The sequence below is a fragment of the Cibotium barometz genome, chromosome 40 (genome assembly GCF_041138505.1).
Source record: "Cibotium barometz isolate CiBa-2024 chromosome 40, ASM4113850v1, whole genome shotgun sequence".
Classification (NCBI taxonomy): Eukaryota; Viridiplantae; Streptophyta; class Polypodiopsida; order Cyatheales; family Cibotiaceae; genus Cibotium; species Cibotium barometz.
In genome coordinates this window covers 11871741-11892071 of record NC_141085.1, presented here as the reverse complement: position 1 = coordinate 11892071, position 20331 = coordinate 11871741, and positions in this window count along the sequence as shown.

The window sequence follows — 20331 nt, the reverse complement described above, 5'->3', positions numbered from 1 at the left end:
AGGGTTATTTAATGTTAAAGTATGTTTTCTCATGTGCTGACATTAGATAGATGCAGGCTATTCGCATATTATTAATATGATTATACCTCGTATTAATAGTTATTTCTATTTGGATTAATTCTAAACGATGTTTGCATGATTTTTTATCATTGTTTAGCCATTCTTTTTGGACATGTTCCTTAAGTTTTTCAATGATGACTATAACCTGTATTCAAAGTGCGTTTCACCTTTGACACTTTTCCATGATAATTTATTTTACACTTTTTTAAGTGTAGTCTATGCTTAATTTCCTAAGCCTAAGACAAATTCTATCATGGGTTAGTTGATCGGTTTGTTTTGGTGGATTTTATTGGATGTTTTCCAAGTTTTATATGGACTCATTAGGTTCTGCCTAGAACACTTGTATCTAGGGGTTTTTTAATGAGTGTTACACACATGTGTTTCACTTGCTTACTTTGGAGTTTTGCTTGAACAACACCATGTTCATATACTCCAGATTGATGAGTTGGCCACCAATTTTAATGCTTCTTTTGGCATGATTAATAACCATTAGATGGCATGCATTGATTGTTATGATCAACTATGGTTGTTATGGATTCGAGGAGCTTCTATGCTTTTATCCATGGTTTTATAAGGATCTTTTGATCTTTTGGATACTATCATGTGCTTTGTAGGTAGCATTTACCTTAGTTTTTTGCACTTAATTTTGGAGTATATTGCTTGTACTTTTGTACATATTCCAACTTGGATACCTAGTTGCTTATGTATCTAGGTGAGTTATTTTTGTACCCTAGCTTTAGTGTGTTTATTGGGTAGTTATCATTAGAAAGGCGCCAATAATTCAAAATTCTTTTCTAATGATGTACTCGGAAAGAGTTATTCCTTGATGTGGTCTCAGAAATATAGAGACAGGTTAAGGCCATCTTATTCCTCTCTTGGTGAAATTCTAATTAATTTTAGAGAGTTAAAAATTGAAAAATGGTCAACCATACAAAGGAGGTTATGGCAAAATTTTCTAAAATTGTGTAAAATAAGTTTTACTTTTTTTATTAAAAAAGAGTAATTCCCATCGTATATGTATTCTTAAAGTGTTATTTTTCATCCTAGGTATAGAAAAATGCATACTAAAAATATTTTATTAAAAAAAAGTGTTACTTTCTTTAGAATTAAATTCTATGTATAGAAGTAAGCATATTGAAATTTTTATTTTGATAATAAAAGAGTGATTTTCATCATAAATGATTTGTATGCAGCATAAACATATGCATAAAATATATTTTTTATATTAAAAGAGTGATTTTCATCATAAATGATTTGTATGCATAAATATAAACATAAAAGATATTTTTTTATATTAAAAGTGTGATTTTTATCATAAACAATTTTTATGCATAAATGGATGCATATAAGAAATTCTTTTATATTAAAAGAGTGATTTTCATCATAAATGATTTGTATGCATAATATATATGCATAAAAGATATATTTTTTACATTAAAAGTGTGATTTTCATCATAAATGCTTTGTATGCATAAACATATGCATAAAAGAATTTTTATATATCAAAAGTGTGATTTTCATCATCATAAATGATTTTTATGCATAAATAGATGCATAAAGAATTTTATTTTTATTCCAAAAGAGTTATTCTTATCAATTTTGATTTTATGCATAGGAAGATGCATAAAAGATTTATTTTTATTTCGAAAGTATTTTTTTCATTGAAAATGAATTTATGCATAGATAGATGCATAAAAGATTTATTTTTATTTTGAAAGTGTTATTCCCATTAAAATGGAATTTATGCATAGTAAAATGCATAAAAGGTTTATTTTTAATTCAAAAGTGTTATTTTCCTTTAAATTGAATTTATGCATAAATAGATGCATAAAAGGATTTTTATAAAAGTGTTATTTCTACTAAAGTTGTCTTTATGCCTAATTAGATGCGTAAAGAATCTTTATATAAAAAAATTAGAATTCTCTTACATTCTATAAATAGATGTGATGAGATGTGATAGGAATCAAATAGATGTAAATGGATGGATGGAAGTGATATGAATCAAATAAATGTAGATGGATGAATGGATGATGTGGTTTGATGTGTGAATGATGTAGATCGATATAGATGGATGTATGGATGATGTGGTTTGATGTGTGAATGATGTGGATTGATGTACATGGATGAATGGATGATGTGGTTTGATGTGTGAATGATGTAGATTAATGTGGATGGATGTATAGATGATGTGGTTTGATGTGTGAATGATGTGGATTGATGTAAATGGATGAATGGATGCTGTGGTTTGATGTGTGAATGATGTAGATTGATGTGAAAATGGATGTATGGATGTATGGATGTAGATGTGGATGTGGATGTATGGATGTGGATGTGGATGTGGATGTGGATGTGGATGTGGAAATGGATGTATGGATGTGGATGTGGATTTGGATGTATAGATGTGGATTTGGATGTGGATGTATGAATGTGGATGTGGATGTGGATGTATGTATGAGCATGTGGAAATGGATGTGTGGATGTATAAATGTGGATGTGGATGTGGATGTGGATATATGAATGTAGATGTGGATGTGGATGTATGAATATGAATGTGGATGTGGATGTGGATGTGGATGTGGAAATGGATGTATGGATGTGGATGTGGATTTGGATGTATGGATGTGGATGTGGATTTGGATGTATGGATGTGGATGTGGATGTATGAATGTGGATGTACGAATGAGGATGTGAAAATGCATGTGTGGATGTATGAATGTGGATGTGAAAATGGATATGTGGATGCATGAATGTAGATGTGGATGTGGATGTATGAATGTGAATGTGGATGTGGATGTATGAATGTGGAATGTGGATATGGATGTATGGATGTGAATGTGGATGTGGATGTATGAATGTGGAATGTGGATATGGATGTATGAATGTGGAATGTGGATGTGGATATGGAATGTGGATGTGGATATGGATGTGGATGTATGGATGTGGATGTGGATATGGATGTATGAATATGGATGTGGAAATGGATGTAGGGATGTGGATGTGGATGTGGAAATGGATGTATGGATGTGGATGTGGATATGGATGTATGAATGTGGATGTGGATGTATGGATGTGGATATGGATGTGTATGTATGAATGCGGATGTGGAAGTGGATGTATGGATGTGGATGTACGAATGTGGATGTGTATGTGGAATAATGAATGCGAATGTGTATGTGAAATGATGTGACGTCGATATGAGTGAATGGATGAGATGTGATGACCTGTGAATTGGGATGTGAATAAATGAGATGTGATGTGAATGAATATGATGTGATGAGATGGAAAATGGTGTGATTGGATGACGAGAATGGTGGGTACACATATGAATGGAACATGGAATAAGTAATGTGGACTGATGAGGGATAATGTGGAAAGACGAGAGTTTATTATAGAAACTGTATTTGTGACCTGTTTATAAATGACTGTTTTATGTCGAGAAAGCTGGTGGGGAAGCATTTTGACCGTCTTATGATTAAGGTCGTGGAGACCTAACTGTCAAAGTTGCAACAGCTAACGCAGAGTCAATTGAGGGTGGCTCGCGTAGCATGGTCGGCTGAGGTCTTGACCACCCTCGGTTCGATTTAAATGGTGTGCTTCCGGTACGGTGGATGAGGGACCAAGGAAGCGGCCTATGAGTGAAGCGCTAGGTGACCTGCGAAGGATCCTAGAGGGTGTTGACCATACAGTGCTCAGGCTCTGGGTCGCTGAAGATACGTACACGTGCGTCATGGAAGATATTGCAACAAGGAGTAAGAGTTGTTTTCTGAAACCGAGTATGGATCTGGTTGATTGACCTTGCTGGTCCTCAACTGATGAGTCCATAGCTCTCTTATATGGATCTGTTGGTTGATCTTGCTGATCTTCAACGAGGATTCCATCTTGATTTTTATAAGTGACTACTCCTCAACCAGGCTACTCCTTATAATGGAAGTAGTACACATGTGAGCTAGCCATGGACATTACAATACAAGGGTGTTTAAGATGTCTCTCCATGCGGTCTCTACTAAGAGTCTTTATTCTATGTCATTATGTAGTCTCGACCCTTTCATCATCATAACTAGCTTGCATAGAAAGTGATAGTAATTATCAAACATGATATATGCATAAATACATGATTTTGAGCAATGGTCATGTAGCTCTAGCTGTCACATTGTAGTATTGTGGGTTGCTTCTACACCATTTACCTCAATCATAGTGTAGCTCTAGTGACATTATAGTATTTTAGGTTACTTCTATACCATTTACATATCTTCTACAATCCTCCTCAATCCTTTTGCCTTGTGTGATGCAAAGCATGCAACATAGTCTCTATCAATGAGAGTGTAAAGCATGCAACTTTATACATAGCCTCTATCAATGGAAGTGTAAATGTGGCCTAGTTCTTGCTTGTATATCCAAGAAATGCATCCTTAACCAAGATAAAAACAATATCATGTCACTAAGTGTTGAGTTGAAATCAATTTTCCCAATCTAAGTCACTAGATCCACTGAGGATGTTGCCAAAAGCATAGTTGATATTATAATATTTAGTACCTTGGATGTATTTCAACACTGCCTTCTTTCCAATCATGCTTCCGAGTCTAATTAAAGAACCTACTCTCAACACACTAATAATGATTACGTATGTTGTAAAAACAATAATTGATATTATAATCTTTAGTACTTAAATTGATGTATTTTAAAGAACCTACTCTCAACACACTAATAGTGATTGAGTATGTTGCAAAAACAATAGTTGATATTATAATCTTCAGTACTTTAGATGTATTTCAACATTGCCAGCTCCCGGGGCTAACTAGAGAACCTCCTCTCAACACACTAGTTACAAAAGTGATTTGTTATTACAATAGAAGATTAGACTCCCAACCATCTTCTAGATGGTTGGGAGTCTAATCTAATTGTAAAAGTGATACTTGGTTTGTTATTACAATAGAAGATTAGACTCCCAACCATCTTCTAGATTATCTCATCCACAAGGTCTAAAGTGTCTTCCGATAGACATCTTCTAGATTATCTCATCCACAAGATCTAAAGTGTCTTTAATAGACAACTTAGGTCAACCTCCATTGGGTACCATCTACTTTGCAATTGATCATAACAATTGTGTAAAAATCCCTCTGTTATTTTGCTACTAAGAAATGAAAATACTACTTTGCTTTGGCTAAACCAAAACAATTATAAGATTAGTCATCTTGCACATCTAATTTTCACATGGCTAGGGCATGTCAAGGTAAATTCACAACATAGTAGAAAATGAAATTAATTACAAGATTAGTCATCTTGCACATCAAATCTTCACATGGCTAGGGCATGTCAAGGTAAATGCACAACTTCATAGTAGAAAATAAAATCAATTAAGACCTAATTAAGAAGCAATAGTCAAGGCAATAAGCCTGACAAATCTGATAATTAAAAACTCACATTCAAATGATCACAAATACAAAATAACACAGCTCTAGTAGATCTAGTGATATCCCAACCACCAAAAGGAGGAGTGGCACACAACATGCTGCCTATGTTGCCTACTTGTTGCATATGCTTGTATGCACCATGTATAAGAGCCTATACATAAACTCGTATAAAATAGCTCTTATGCATTATACATTAGCTCATGAAATACTTTTAGATTTTTTATTTACAAGGTGCTATTCTTCTTTGTTTCAAACTTTAAAAAACAAAACTTATAAAGAAGTAACCTACATTTGCATCTCTTTTATTACTCTTGAATCTCTTCTTCCACCATCGATTAGGGGGCATAGAGTAGATTCATAGATATACTTCTTTTTTAATTTCAAGTGTGGCTTTCACACAAGTTCTTTGACACAAGTAAGTCCAATTCTCGAGTTGATCACCCTCTTCTTGTGTCCACAATCTCGAGAGGCATATCTATGTCCGACGTACTGTACAAGGTGATGAGATATGTAAAAATGTGAGATGTACAATACACAAATCGTGAAATTATATTTGATTAAGAAATCATAAAATAATTAACTAACCAGAGCATTCACCATAGCCCGGCCAATCATGCATGGTCCACACAAGTGGTCCACACAAGTAGTCCTCACACTATTGCAACCCTTTCTCCAAACCGCTTGGACGCATCATGAACTTGGATACCATCCCATAAAGTACATAGCTCATCAACTAATGGAGCCAAGTAGACATCCATGTTTTTCACCTTGTACTTCCCTGAAACTATCAAGGAAAGTAAAAGTGCCCCATGTTTATTGTTGCTAGCCATGGTGGGGCAAGTTATAGTTGACTAGGCAAACGGGCCATGTACTCCATGATGAACTTCATAACCCAAATGGATTGATTCTATCCATTTCTAGTCCCGCGTGAATGTGACGAGGCTCTTCCCCAAAGTCCACCCACTTCTCTTTGAAATGCCTCCATACTAGAGAATCAGTATGCACACGCATAATCTCATTTGTGGATCTGGTGTTCTGGTGCCCAATCATTAAAGGTGCAATGGATTTGCATGTGAACATTGTTTGAATGCATGGAATTTTGGGGAAGTGTCGTAAGACTTTAGTAGGGACCCTTTGTCCTTGGACATCTTGCGAATATCTCCATAAACCATACTATGAACACTTGTAAGAGTGGCATACTCTTGCCAAAAAAGAATACAATTCTTCGAACAAGCATGGTGTGTGTTGTAGTCCATCCCTATGGAGTGCAACGTTGATTTTGCTGGTGCATGGTCTAAAGGCATCTCATTGTATTCTGATAGAATTTGATGTTTTACCTCTAGAAAACCATTAGCTAGAAAGTTAACAATTTTCTCACTCCACTTTGGTATAGCCTCAACTTTAAATAGTGTAGCATAAGGTACATCATCATCTATTCCAATTGGTGCTTCACCATTAGGTACATGAGATAGATGCTCAGCCATGACATGTTTCTTGTCACGTCTTACCACTACTCTGAAATCAAACTCAAGAAGAATCAACAACCCCTAGTAATTCTTCCTATGAAGCAAGGTTTATTAACAAGGTATAGCAAGGCTTGATGATCAACATAGAAAATAAATTGATGAGCTAGAAGGTAATGTCAAAATTTCTTCACGATATATACTATTCCTAACCCTTCACACTTTGTGGTGGTATAATTTATCTCAGCCTCACATAATTATCGAGTCACAAAACTTATGGGTTAGTCTAGTTTATGTTCACCTACCTGAGCTAGGACACATCCAATTACAAAGTTAGAAGCATCAATATGCACATGGAAGATAACATCCCTGTTCGGCACCCGTAGTATGGGAGCATTAGCCAAAGCTTGCTTTAATGTGTCATAGGCTTGTTGGCATTCTTTTGTCCACCCAAATATAATGAGAAGCTTGTACAAGGGACATGAAATCTCGGCATAGAAGAGGATGAATCACCTACAGTAGCTTACATGTCCCATAAACCTTTGGACTCCTTTATAATTTGTTAGTGGGGGTAATTCCAAGATAATTTTAATTTTTCTCTCATATGTGGAAATCCCAAAATTGGACACTATATGTCCTAAGATGACTCTCTGTGTTTAACCCAGAATTGGCATTTGAATGGGTTTAGAGATAGACGATAAATTTTGCATCGTTCAAATACCTTTTGTAAGTAGGATAAATGTTCTTTCCATGACGAATGAATGCACAAATCATCTAAGACAACTTCAAGAAACATCCTTAGAAATCTTTAAAGGTAGTGTTCATAAGATGTTGGAATGTGGCTGGCGCATTTATTAAGCCAAATGGCATAACTCTATAAAATCATACACTCCGTGTTCTATAACAAAAGCAGTTATTGCTTGATCCTCTGAAGAGATGGGAATTTGGTTATATCTTGAATACCCATCTAAGAAGTTATATGCTTCCTTACCAGTACTCATTTGAGTACATGTTCTGAATACGGCAGGGGTAATGATCTAAGAAGTTATATGCTTCCTTACCAGCTACTCATTTGAGTACGTGTTCTGAATACAGCAAGGGTAATGATCTCATCTTGTTACTGCATTGAACTTTTAGAGATTAATACATACTCATAATTTTCCATTCTTTTTAGGCACAACCACAATGGGTGACGTATAGTCCCAATAGTCAATCGCATAATGAATCCACATTCGATGAGCTTGTCTATCTCTTCTTTAACAATGTTAGTTTACTTTGGATTAATTGGATAAGGTTGCTAAAACACAGGTTTAGCATTTGGTACCATGGGGATTGTGTGCTACACAACCTCAATAGCAGGTACTCTCTTCATATCATGGTAAGTCCATGCGAACTAATCCTTATATTCCTTGAGGAGATAAATAAGTTTAGCTTCTTGATTCGAAGTGAGATCTTTTGCTATAAAGACTAGTTTGGGGTCTTCCCCAAGTTCTTCAACCAAGTTTACTTATTTTACTTCAGTTGGACCATCATAAACTCCTTCTGCCTAGCTTGTTGGTTTTTGTGTGGCATTATCAAACACTAACTTGCGGTCCCTAATTATAAAAGATTTATAGTGTTTTGGGATAGGGTGTAAGTTAAGTGTTGGCTCCTAATTTTTTTCCATTGCCTTAGCTGCAGTGTAAGTTAAGTGTTGGCTCCTAATTTTTTTCCACTGCCTTAGTTGTAGCTGCAGCTTCTGCTTCCCTTTCTTTCTGGGCCAACTCTTTGATTTTCTTCCACCTCACGGAATGATTAAGATTTGGTTCATCCGCGACATTGATTTTGGCTATCAACTCAGTGGGAGGAGGGTTGAAATACATAACTTTTTGTAATTCCTCTCCCGAGTTGTCAATAAACTTGCGATATGCATCGAATGCACCAACATATTGCAGCCATTGGGCGATAGTTTTCCTCTCTTGTAGCCTTCTATGATGATTGGCTCTCTTGTAGCCTTCAGATTAGGTATCCGTATATCAGATTCAAAGCTACTCCCTACAGTTTCTTTGGATGTTGTCAACTCTGTTTTGCTTATATGGTTACTGAGGAGTTGGTGTTGTTTCCAATCTCTATTTCAGACTCCTCACTGTTGGTGCTTGCGCTCGAGTCATCCATGTGGTCTCAAGTTCACTATAAATAATCTCCTTGGCATCAGAACATAGAGCATGAATCATTCTTAGTGGCACAACCTTAGTGAGCTCCTCACCATCAGGTGTAACCCATGTAGATCCTCTAGTTTCCCAACTATCTATTGTACCATCATATGTATCGAGTTTAGATCATCTTCAGGCTCAATAGCTTGTTTCTCAGTATCTTTGTAGGGTGGTTCCTTCCCTACATCGGTCTCTTCTCTGTAAGTATAGCAGTATTACAATGGGACTGAATAAGTAGTGGTGTCTGAACAATTTTCAAAAAGTCCTCCACTACCCATAGGATATACGCGACCAATCACAAGATCAACCCTAATGATGGAATCATCGAATCGGAGATAGACATGGTTCTTAGACCAATCATGTGCCATCTAGATCAACCCTCATGATGGAATCCAGTTATTAGCCTTGTGTATATTCATGAGTAGAGATACGCAATGGGCACCCACTCAAGTTGGGAAAAACTGGGCAAAGCCCTTGTATATATATACAATCATTTTGATAATGTGAATAGGGGGAATCAATCATTTCTTAAGTGTGAAGATTTCTTCTTCTCTTGTGCTCCTACCTTCTTGCTTGCTTGATTGTAGTGTGCATGCATGTATGTGAGATTGGATTGTGTTGAGTGTGCATGCTTGCTAGCTTGAGTGAGAGTGTGATTGTGAATGCTTGTGTGTGAGATTGGATTGTGTTGAGTGTGCATGCTTACTAGCTTAAGTGAGTGTGATTGAGAAAGAGTGGAGAGGTGATTGAACTACTATCTTGTGAGTGATTGAGCGAGAGTGGAGAGGAGTAGTTTAAGATTTCTAGTGAGAGCAAGTGTTAAGTATTGTTAAAGAATTCTATGACACTGCGGTCGGCCACCACATATTTTGACATTCATTGGCCTAGGTACTAGAGAATTCATATTTCTTTTATAATGGATTATTTTACATGTGCGATCGCTGCTTGTATATTAAAGGTGCGTCATGGGATAATAAGGTTAGAGTTACTAGCTAGGACAAGAAGGTGTTTACCCTAGTGTAAGCAGTCTTGGATACACTACAACCTCATTTTAACATTGGCCGACCAAGTGTGAACACTATGAGCGAAGTATAAAGGTCAAATTGTAACTCTAAATCCTCATTCTTGTATGCACTCTTGTATTCTCTCAAGTGAAGATAGTGCTCTATTCTTCTCTCAAACCTTGCCTATCTCTTGCCTTCAATGCTTGTGTGAGTGTGTGTGTGAGATGGATTCAGAGAGAGCAATGGCTATACTTGAGACATGGCGGTGGCGGCTTTGTTGAGCTACTTCAGCATGCTTCCATTGACGTAGCTACCACAAGCAGTCCCCAATCTAAGCAAATGCTATAGAGGTAAGTGAGAGTTGCCTCACTAATGCATTGCATGTTTCCCATGGTATATTGGGTTCAGGTTGGAGTTTAGGCTCCCCGAGGCATGAGAGAAGAGTCCCATTGAGTGGCCGAAAGGTCCGACATAAATGGTTCTGTTTGTCGGGACACCAATTAAGCATCTTGCATAACTTGCTTGGTTTCACTAATGAGAAAAAGAATGATTAAATTAACAAAAATCCCCCAAAATCATGTGTTTTTTATTCTTTTTACATCAATTTCATGTTTCTAATCACTTCTTGTTACTCTTCATCCTTGCAATTTTAAGTTTGTTTGGTCAATTTTGTAAACTTTTGTTTAATTTTGCACTCTTTTTTCAAGAAAATAAAAAACAAATTGCTCAATTGAGCATAAAATCATGGGATTTTGATGATACAAACTCACCATTGCATCCATAGAGCATGCCAATTAGTCTATTTGCATGTGTGTACATATGAATCGATAAAATTTGAGCTTTAATTTGATATATGTAGCAAAGGGGTTTGTTGCATGAAAATTTCTATTTTTTTAAGAAAAAAGAGAGAGCTAAAACTCTCCTTTAGCTCTCAAATTGTCAAAATTGGGAAAAATGGACATTGTTATCGTGTCCGGAGCACGTCAATTAGTCTGTTTGTCTATGTGAGCATCCAAAGTGGTGAGAATTATGTTTGATTTTGGTGCATGGATCAAAGAGGATTGTGCTTAATTTTTTTGGTTATTATTAAAAAATTCCCTCTTCAAAAAACACCAATTGAGCATGAAATTGGGTCATTTAGAGTAAATGGACCCCAAAATTGAGCTCTAGACTCTATATTTATTCTACAAACGACTCCTTTTGGAGTGATTTTGGACCAAAAAAATAAATAAATTTGGAACAAATTAGAGGGGGAAATTTTAATTTGCAGCTCTTTGTTTTTTGTGATTTCTAATTAGCATCCATCCCCCTTAGCTTAGTCCTAATTCTCAATTAATCAAGAAAGGGGGGGCATGAGATAGGTGAGCATTCAAATTGCTCAAGACCCCTTACCTTTTTTTTTGGCGGCAAAAAAGCCCCCCACATAGTCCCACCATTGTTTAGCAGAGATGTTAAAGCCCATGGGGATACCAAGCAGCCTGAAAACAACACCCTCGGGGATAATCTTACAACCTGCGCAGCGGAAAGAATTGATGGAGGGGACACTCCTTCGAACACTCTAAAGCTGGTCTTGGAATGGTTTATTTGAGAGCCACTTGCCAGGCAGAAGGTTTCAAGGCAGGTCATGAAGTGGGCTGCAGTCTGCACTTCATTCCGAAGCAGCACATTAGTGTCATCAGCCAACAGAGAGTCCTCAGCCCTATAGATAGGCTTCAGTGACCCATTAACTGCCACCTTGGAAGACGCATTCCCCAGTAAAGTTTGAACATACTTTATGAACTTCCTGTTGAGGTCAATATCTTGAAGGGATTGGAAGAGGAAGGACCAATCAATTCCGTTGTTTTAACTTTAAAAAAGAAAAGAAAAAAAACCCCCCAACTTGCTTCTCTTTATGGCACTTATATATATATTTTAAAAGGAAAAAAATGCAATACAACATTGGCCCCATGCCAATGTTGTACAACATTATAGGTGTTGTACGTGCCTTAGCTGCCACGTAGGATGGCGCTCTAATCGTACCGATTTACTTTACTTGGGCCCCGATCATCTCGCCCTTTTGTTTTGGGCCGAAAGCTGTCTAGAGTGAAAGACAGCTGGGGTGGGAAGCGATGGCCGACTGACTGACTGATGCTAGACAATATCCTCTAACAAGGAACTAGTTGTCCGGTGGCGAGATCGGCGGCAATGTGAACGTCCGGAATAACATCTATATATGAAACAAATGACCATTCGTGTATTGAAATTTACACGAGTTATGCTAGGCCGGCGAGCCCCAATTACTCCATGCCAATGCCTGCCTTCTACTATTGCTAGGCTAATTACTCCCTCATCGCTAGCCTTTCGCTTTTTGCTAGTGCCAACTGCAACGTAACCCAAAAAGAAAAAAAAAGAAAAAAACAAAATACAAAAAGAAAACCAAAGAAGAAACCAAAACAAAGAGAGAGAGAGAGATGTATTAACATCGGTAGAATGTAACACGAGGGCATATACGACCAACAGTGCGACTTGAACTGGGGGATCATGGCCTTTATAAGGGCCCTCGCACACTAGCCAATCTGCCCCACTTGTGGGTGGCAGAAAGGTAGTGCGAGGGTCCTCTTTTATTACACACACACACTATGGGAGAGAGAGGTATTAACGTCGGTAGAATGCAACACGAGGACATATACGACCAACGGTGCGACTCGAACTCGGGGGGATCATGGCCTTTATAAGGGCCCTCGCACTAGCCAATCTGCCCCACTTCTGCGTGGCAAAAAGGTAGTGCGAGGGTCCTCTTTTATTACACACACACACTATGGGAGAGAGAGGTATTAACGTCGGTAGAATGCAACACGAGGGCATATACGACCAACAGTGCGACTTGAACTCGGGGGGATCATGGCCTTTATAAGGGCCCTCGCACTAGCCAATCTGCCCCACTTTCTTTTTCTAGAAAGAGAAAGAGAGAAGCTTGCTCTCCCCCAAGCTCTCTCTCGTGCTCCCTGTTATGCTGCTCTACCATCTTTGCCATTTCATGATTTATCAGCCATAGTTTTTTGTAATCCAAGCCTATATTGATCACATTCCTGACTCCTGACTTCTAAGCTGCCTTTGTATTCTCCGCTTTCCTACTTGCCAAGTGTCGTGGCACACCTTTACAGCGTGAAAAAACCAAAAAAAAAACAAATGAAAAAAGAAAACCAAAGAATAAAGAAAAAGAAAAAAGAAAACCAAAGAAAAAGAAAAAGAAAAAAAACAAAAGAAAACCAAGAATTCATGCTAGATGGCAAAACCAAGGAAGCACTAGAGCAAAGAGCATCCATGATAGGAGCTTTTGATGCAATGAAAGTGCAAAATGAGCTTAATAATCGGCAACGGCTAGAAGCTCAGTCATCCCAAACAATGCCTAGGTCCCCTACATTAACTCCTTCTGAGGCAATTCAAGCCCACTCTAATAATTTGGATAAACCATCAATCCAACTTCTAAAGGACCCTTAAGCACCTGTACAAATGAATTGCTCAAGGCCCAAGATTGGCAATACAACATTGAGAAACAAGTCCTTATGGATTTGGCTACCCAACAGCTATATAGTATTGATTGGCAAGAAATCTTATTGTTTATTGGTGTCTCCAAAAAAGGTGTTGAGTACTTGCCAGAGGTTGCCAATTACCTCATGAGCATAGTACAAAGTGAGCGGTAATGATTGACATGGCTTATGCCTCCTCAAGAAACTACACCAACCAACTCTACCCTATCCCTAGTGGATCCGGCACCCCAACTAGATGAACCAAGCCAAATCCCATTAGACTTTACAAATCAAGAGTCAGAGAACACCTAGTCTACACAACCCTCAAAAGCAGTACTTGAAAAACAAATGCATGTCATAGTGCCAAACTCTATAATGATTCTAGAACCTCAAGAGGCACACAATTGACCAAATAGAGCCATTAGTGCCCACTACTCATGCAATTCCGATACAACCAGCCTTAGATGCTCCAAAGAACTCAACAAATGTTGCTCCATCTTCTAGAGGATATCTGAGTACATGGACAAATGGGGTACTCAAAAGTGTAGATTAGGAATACAGCATTGAGACCCAACTACTCAAGGACTTGTCCATGCACCAAATCTATGAAGTCCTTTGGCAAGAAATTGTGCAAGCTATATCTAGTACCATGAAATGAGCTCAGCATCTTCAAGAGGCTACCAATTGCATTGAGCTAAGGTAGTTCAGAATGAGCAACACTTGCTTGCAGCGCAGCTACCCTACCTACAAATGTGATGAGGCAACAAGCAACACTTGCTTGCAGCTACCCTACCTACAAATGTGATGAGGCAACAAGCTCAAGAAAACAAGAAAACAAGCTCCAAATATGCCTCCACATGGCAACAAGATGCTCACTACCAATGTGGCTATGGTAGCCAAGGAGAGTGAGTTTCCTAGCTCAAGCTCACGGCCTATGAAAATGAATGATATGCCTAGCTCAACTGAGATCTCCACCATGGACCCACAAGGAGGATTGATTACTTAGTGCTAAGTGCTCAAATGCTGGTTCTATTAGCTCTTTGGACTCTTTAGTGGACATAACAACAACTTCCCCTAAAGATAGCCCAACATCTCCTCAATCACCTACTTCAAACTTTAGGGTTATTCAAAAAGAGCCCATGGGTACCATAGAGAGAAACCTTGAACACACATCTCAAAGACCCTTAAGCACATGGACAGAAGGAATTCTAAAGGGACAAGATTGGGAGGATAACATAGCAACAAACATGCTTATGGATCTTGTAAACCAGGTTCTCTGTAATGTTTGGAACATCTATAAGGGTTAAATCTCACTTACAAACCCTATTCAACCATTTGTGCAACTGAAACCAAGTTCTTTGTAATATTTGGAACATGAAATATAATAGCTAGGTACTTCATTTTGCCATCCTACATAGATAATGGTACCTTAACAATGTGTGCATCCTAATATCATCACTTGTTTCCACATACCATTTTTTTGCATATCTCTAAACAACTCTCTATGACTCATCATGTGGTTAGAAGCACCCAAAGCAACCTACCATACATCTCCAGGGTTCCTTACATCATCAATTATAGAGTTAAGCATATGTTGCATCACAAAAAGTTATTGAGATCTATCTTTAGCTTGCTTGCTTGAAGATGCATGGTTCCCTTTCTATAGCTTCCGACTTTTAACATCAGTTTGCTTTTTTAGTGCTCCTTTGCTATATGACATGGTTTGCCACAATGATAGCACTCCATGCCATTCACCTCGGCCTCTCTGGCTTCCCTTGCCTCTTCCTCCTATTTTTGTACATTAGATTCCTATTTTGGCTACCCATGATTTATATTTTTAAAATAGCCTTCACCTCAACCTCTAGATGATGATCTACCTCTACCACTACTTGTGTTCATGTAGAGGTCTTTCTCCTACATATTTCTAGAAGATAATTTACTCTCGTTTATTAATCTCCTCGGTGTGATAAGAAGGGCCACAAGATTCTGAAAGTCTGGGAAGTTTTTCTGAGTTTGGATAGATGTCCAAAACTGATCATACTCTTTGCCAAGCCCATTCAATGTGACCACCAACACCAAGTCATTGTGTTATCATCAAAACAGGAGATCCAATAGAGCCAAGGGCATCTACAAGCACCTTTAACTTTCAATGAGTAATCATTGATACTCATTTTATTCCTCTACACATTATGCACCTCTTTCTTTAATTGTATATTTCTTGCCTTGGTACTTATGCTATAAAGCTTAACCAAGGTATCCCATACATCCTTAGGCATCATTGCATCCTATATGATCAATCATAGCATTTGACACACTGATAAAGGTAAACAACAACCAATACATCCCTTTGTTGGCTCTCATGCCATGACTTAAAGGCATGTGTCTATTGTCGAGTGGCACTTTCTTTGGGAAGCTTCGGCTCCTTCTCGTTACCTCCCACTATCCTTTTTCCATGAGGAAGTTTCTCATCTTGAACTTCCATGCTTGGAAGTTGTTCTTGTCTAGATTCTTAATTACAATCTAGGATAGGATGTCCAATATGATTACCTACAACTTACTAAATAGGATTATAGAAACTTCTGCACTTCTAGGTAGCAAACCTATAATCTCCAACATAGTTACCATCATACTGTAAACTTGTTATACTATAACCGTATATGGACCAATTCCAAAAACATACATCCACCAACAACCTGCAAATCTTTGCATAGACAGACCTGCAACCAAAATTCTGCCATAAATTTGCACCAAACCAAAAATTAGGCATACATAGTCAAAACTGACACTTTCACAAAGTACCTAAAAACTTATAGAGCCAAAACGAGGCTCAAAATGACCTTGAAATGGTTGAATAAGGTTTGTACGTGAGATCGAACCCTTATCGATGTTCTAAACATTATAAAAAACTTGGTTTCAGTTGGAAAAATGGTTGAGTAGGGCTTGTAAGTGAGATTCAACCCTCAATAACTAGTGCCACATGGTTACAAAGGACAAAATAATTAGAAGAATGGTTACATTGTTGGATGTAAAGATGCCTAAAGTGAAGTTTGAAATTACACATGGTACACATATGATTGTATAAATTTACATTTGGCATAAACATATCAGTCATTGTCAATATTTAGCAGGGCTACAAAATATGTAGGCCCAAAGCATTGTTACAGGTTTGGCAAAGTTCAAAATAGATGGAATACGCAAAGTATATAAATTTGCCAAATGGGAAAACAATCTAAGCATGAAATTCCATATGATAGGAATGTGAGTCGAAGACCATTAGATGTAGTGCATCATTTTGATGTTTGGGGACCAACAAAAATGACATCAATCAAAGGATGCCACTATCATGTATCATTCATTGATGTGACCACAGTAGGAAGGTGTGGGTTTACTTCATGAAAGAGAAAAGTAAAGTGTTTATGCATTTTTAAAGTTTCAAGGCTATGGTTGAGAAAGACAAAGGCATGCATATAAAATTCTTAAGATCATATGGTGGGGGAGAATATTTCTTCAACGAGTTCAGTTGTTCACTGATTTGGGAACACTGAGCCTTGCACGATGGGGAGAAGAAGATGAAGAATGTAAAATGTGACTTGATTATAGAGATCTAGTAGATTTATTAATAAATCTCCCCAATAAGGTAGACAATGAAAACCATTGCATCCCAAAACGAGGCCTCTCATCACTATTCACTATCCATATTTCTCTCTAATACGGGGCTTTCACTGATGATGGCTTCATGTGAATAAGACCTTCACGTAGAGGATAATCATGGGGTCTCATCCTTGACACTCATAGACAAACACTCATAGACATCTTCTTCTGGGGTGCTTTGAGTATGATCATGGGATCTCATCCTTGACACTGACACACACCTTCTTGTGGTTTGGGAGTGATAATTGCTAATCACTTTTTCTCTCATGCTTCCCTCTTGCTTCTTCTCTCCCTAATCTACTGCTTGATAAGCCTAGTGCCCAGAATGGGGATGCATACATCATCGTTGGAGTCACTAGTGTGTCAAAAAGTCAGCCATTTATCTTGGTCTCTTGGAAGTGTATCGAATCGAATCTTCATTTGATGATGATGGGACTGGATCACTTTGTGGAAGAAATGAGAAAAGGGCAAAACATTGTCACTCATGATGACAAGAAATCAAGAGCTCTCAAAGACAGATGCACCTATAGTTGTTGAAGCCTCTAAGCAAGGGGACAATCCACTAGCCAATTCATAGAAGTTAGTGGAATACTGGCGATTAAGTATCTAGCTAGTCTTAAGGGCTCTTATCAGTTTGCTTGCTTGCTTGTATGGGCCCAGTAGAGGCTGCTCTACTAAGAGTGGCTAGAGGTGCAACATAACCTATATAAATTCCACATATTTTGATGTTATCTAGAATACAAAGGATACTAGCCATGGATTTGTCACGATTAAACTGCAACCCTATCAAGAGACAAAGGATTCTCCCAAATACTAACCATATTCTAAGAGGTTATCCAGATCAGGAAGGCCACATTATACCCTCCACTGCTACTGCTATGAAGCTACACATCAAATGGAGAACGAATACATGTGGAAGGTGATAATGATCTTATTCTAGCTTAGGTCTCATTAAGTAAGGAGTAATCGTGCACTATACAGTATGTTCCATCTTGTTGAGCATGTTGAGTTGCAGTCCAAGGAGATATATGTGTTAATGGTGTGACACTGATGTATTACCTTGTGTTATGTGATTGGACATATGGAATTATGCATGCTATGTGAAAATATTGTATGCTAATGTTGTTGTATTTTTATAAAAAGATTTCTATGAAATTTCTATAATTTTATGAAAAGGATTGTGGCTAGTCCCTATGGGAAAGTGCTATTTAGTGCTTTGTGATGAGGAAGCCATGCACAACTTGATCTCTTTTGCTTGGTGCCAACTAGGGAAACCCAAGCTTGAACCAAGTGGCTAGTCCCTACGGGAAAGTGCTATTTAGTGCTTTGATTGTGATGAGGAAGCCATGCACAACTTGATCTCTTTTGCTTGGTGCCAACTAGGGAAACCCAAGCTTGAACCAAGTGAAGGTAGAGTGATGGGTAGCAAGAAGAAAAATACAAAAGTGCTTGGTTTATTAAAAATTGACACCTATTGTGATAATGAGCACCTTGTCGGTGACTTCCTAGTCGTGCCTAAAGGTAACTTCAAAGGGCCAATCACCCTTGGTTACAATTGGTTGACAAGTGCAAAAGGTAAAAGTGACCCTATAAAAGAGATTGAACATATGGTAGAACATCCTAACTATAGAACTCTGGTCTTTATGTGCAACCTTGAGTGAAGTTGCTACCTCTCAAGGATGATCGCAAGGAGGGAGCTTTGCCATCAAATGAATTTGAAGCTAGTTGCTCAAACCCCTCTACACCATTGTCAATGGAAGATTCTTCAACCTCAACTTCTCCATCGACTCCTCCAAAAAAGAAGAATCAAAGAGCTCATAAACAGAAACCAAAACGTGCTCTAGAGTTCCCATGTGAGTCTACTAGGGAGCAGACTTCCCAGGAAGTTCCAATAGTTTGTCCAACCATTGACTCCTCTCCACCAAAATCAAAGCTTACAAAAAGTAGAAGAAATAATAGCAACAAATGGAGGAGGTCAAGGCTACAAACTACTCCTCAATGGATCCAAAAAGAGCTTTTATAAGCAAGGAAATTCTTGGATTTGGGTCCCTAGGCAAAAGCAAACTACCATCTTACCCCAGCCCAAGTACATCAAGGTTTCTTCATCAATATATTTAACCAAGTAATCTCACAAAAGTTACCTTAGTAATAGCTTTATGCAAAGCTTAAAACACTTATAGGTTGTTTTTTTCTTGACCAAGATATAATTGTTAAAAATCATGGTAACTAGGGAGGATAAAAGAAAATAAACTACCCTCATAATCACATAATGAAGGCCATTAAACTTGATTTAAAAGGATTAGCATGATAAAAAGAATCATTAAACTTGATTAAAAAAGATTAGCATGATAAAAAACTAAACACAAATTCCATCAATCTAGTCTATATATTTGGTCTCAAAAAAGGATTGAAAATTAATTTTTAAATTATGGCTCCAAAGAGCATTAAAGAATTGTAATGTTATGTCACTGATATAATCCATATCACTAGCACATTACATGTGACCCCATGACATCATCCATGGCCTATGTAATCTCTACATTCTTATCAAATTACATTCACCAATTTCCAACTAACCTTAGAGAAATTACACCATATAATTACATACATTTAAATAAGTGTCCTTACCTTCCTTTAATTAACAAATAAGGGAGAACTAGATCAATCTCCTTGTTCATACAATGTCAATAAAAGCTGAATATTTCAATGTCTCCCCTTTTAGGATGCATTCGTAAGCTCCACTATCCCCTAGACCTTGCATCTGAATAGGGTCATATATTACCATCCAAACCTTTGACTACATGTAGTGGCTCGAGGCAATGTTACATTAAAGATAGAATTATGCATATTACACCTCAACGTGGGCGGCTCTGAGTGGCACTCTATAAAAATCCATATAATTTTTTTACATCTTTAAATATAATTATTTACCCAAATAACTTAGGGTAAGTAGAAGGGGCCACCAATGTTGTATATTTATGTGTATTTGGCATCTTCTTATTGGCCCTTGACTTAATCCCCACCTAATTATTTAAATATAA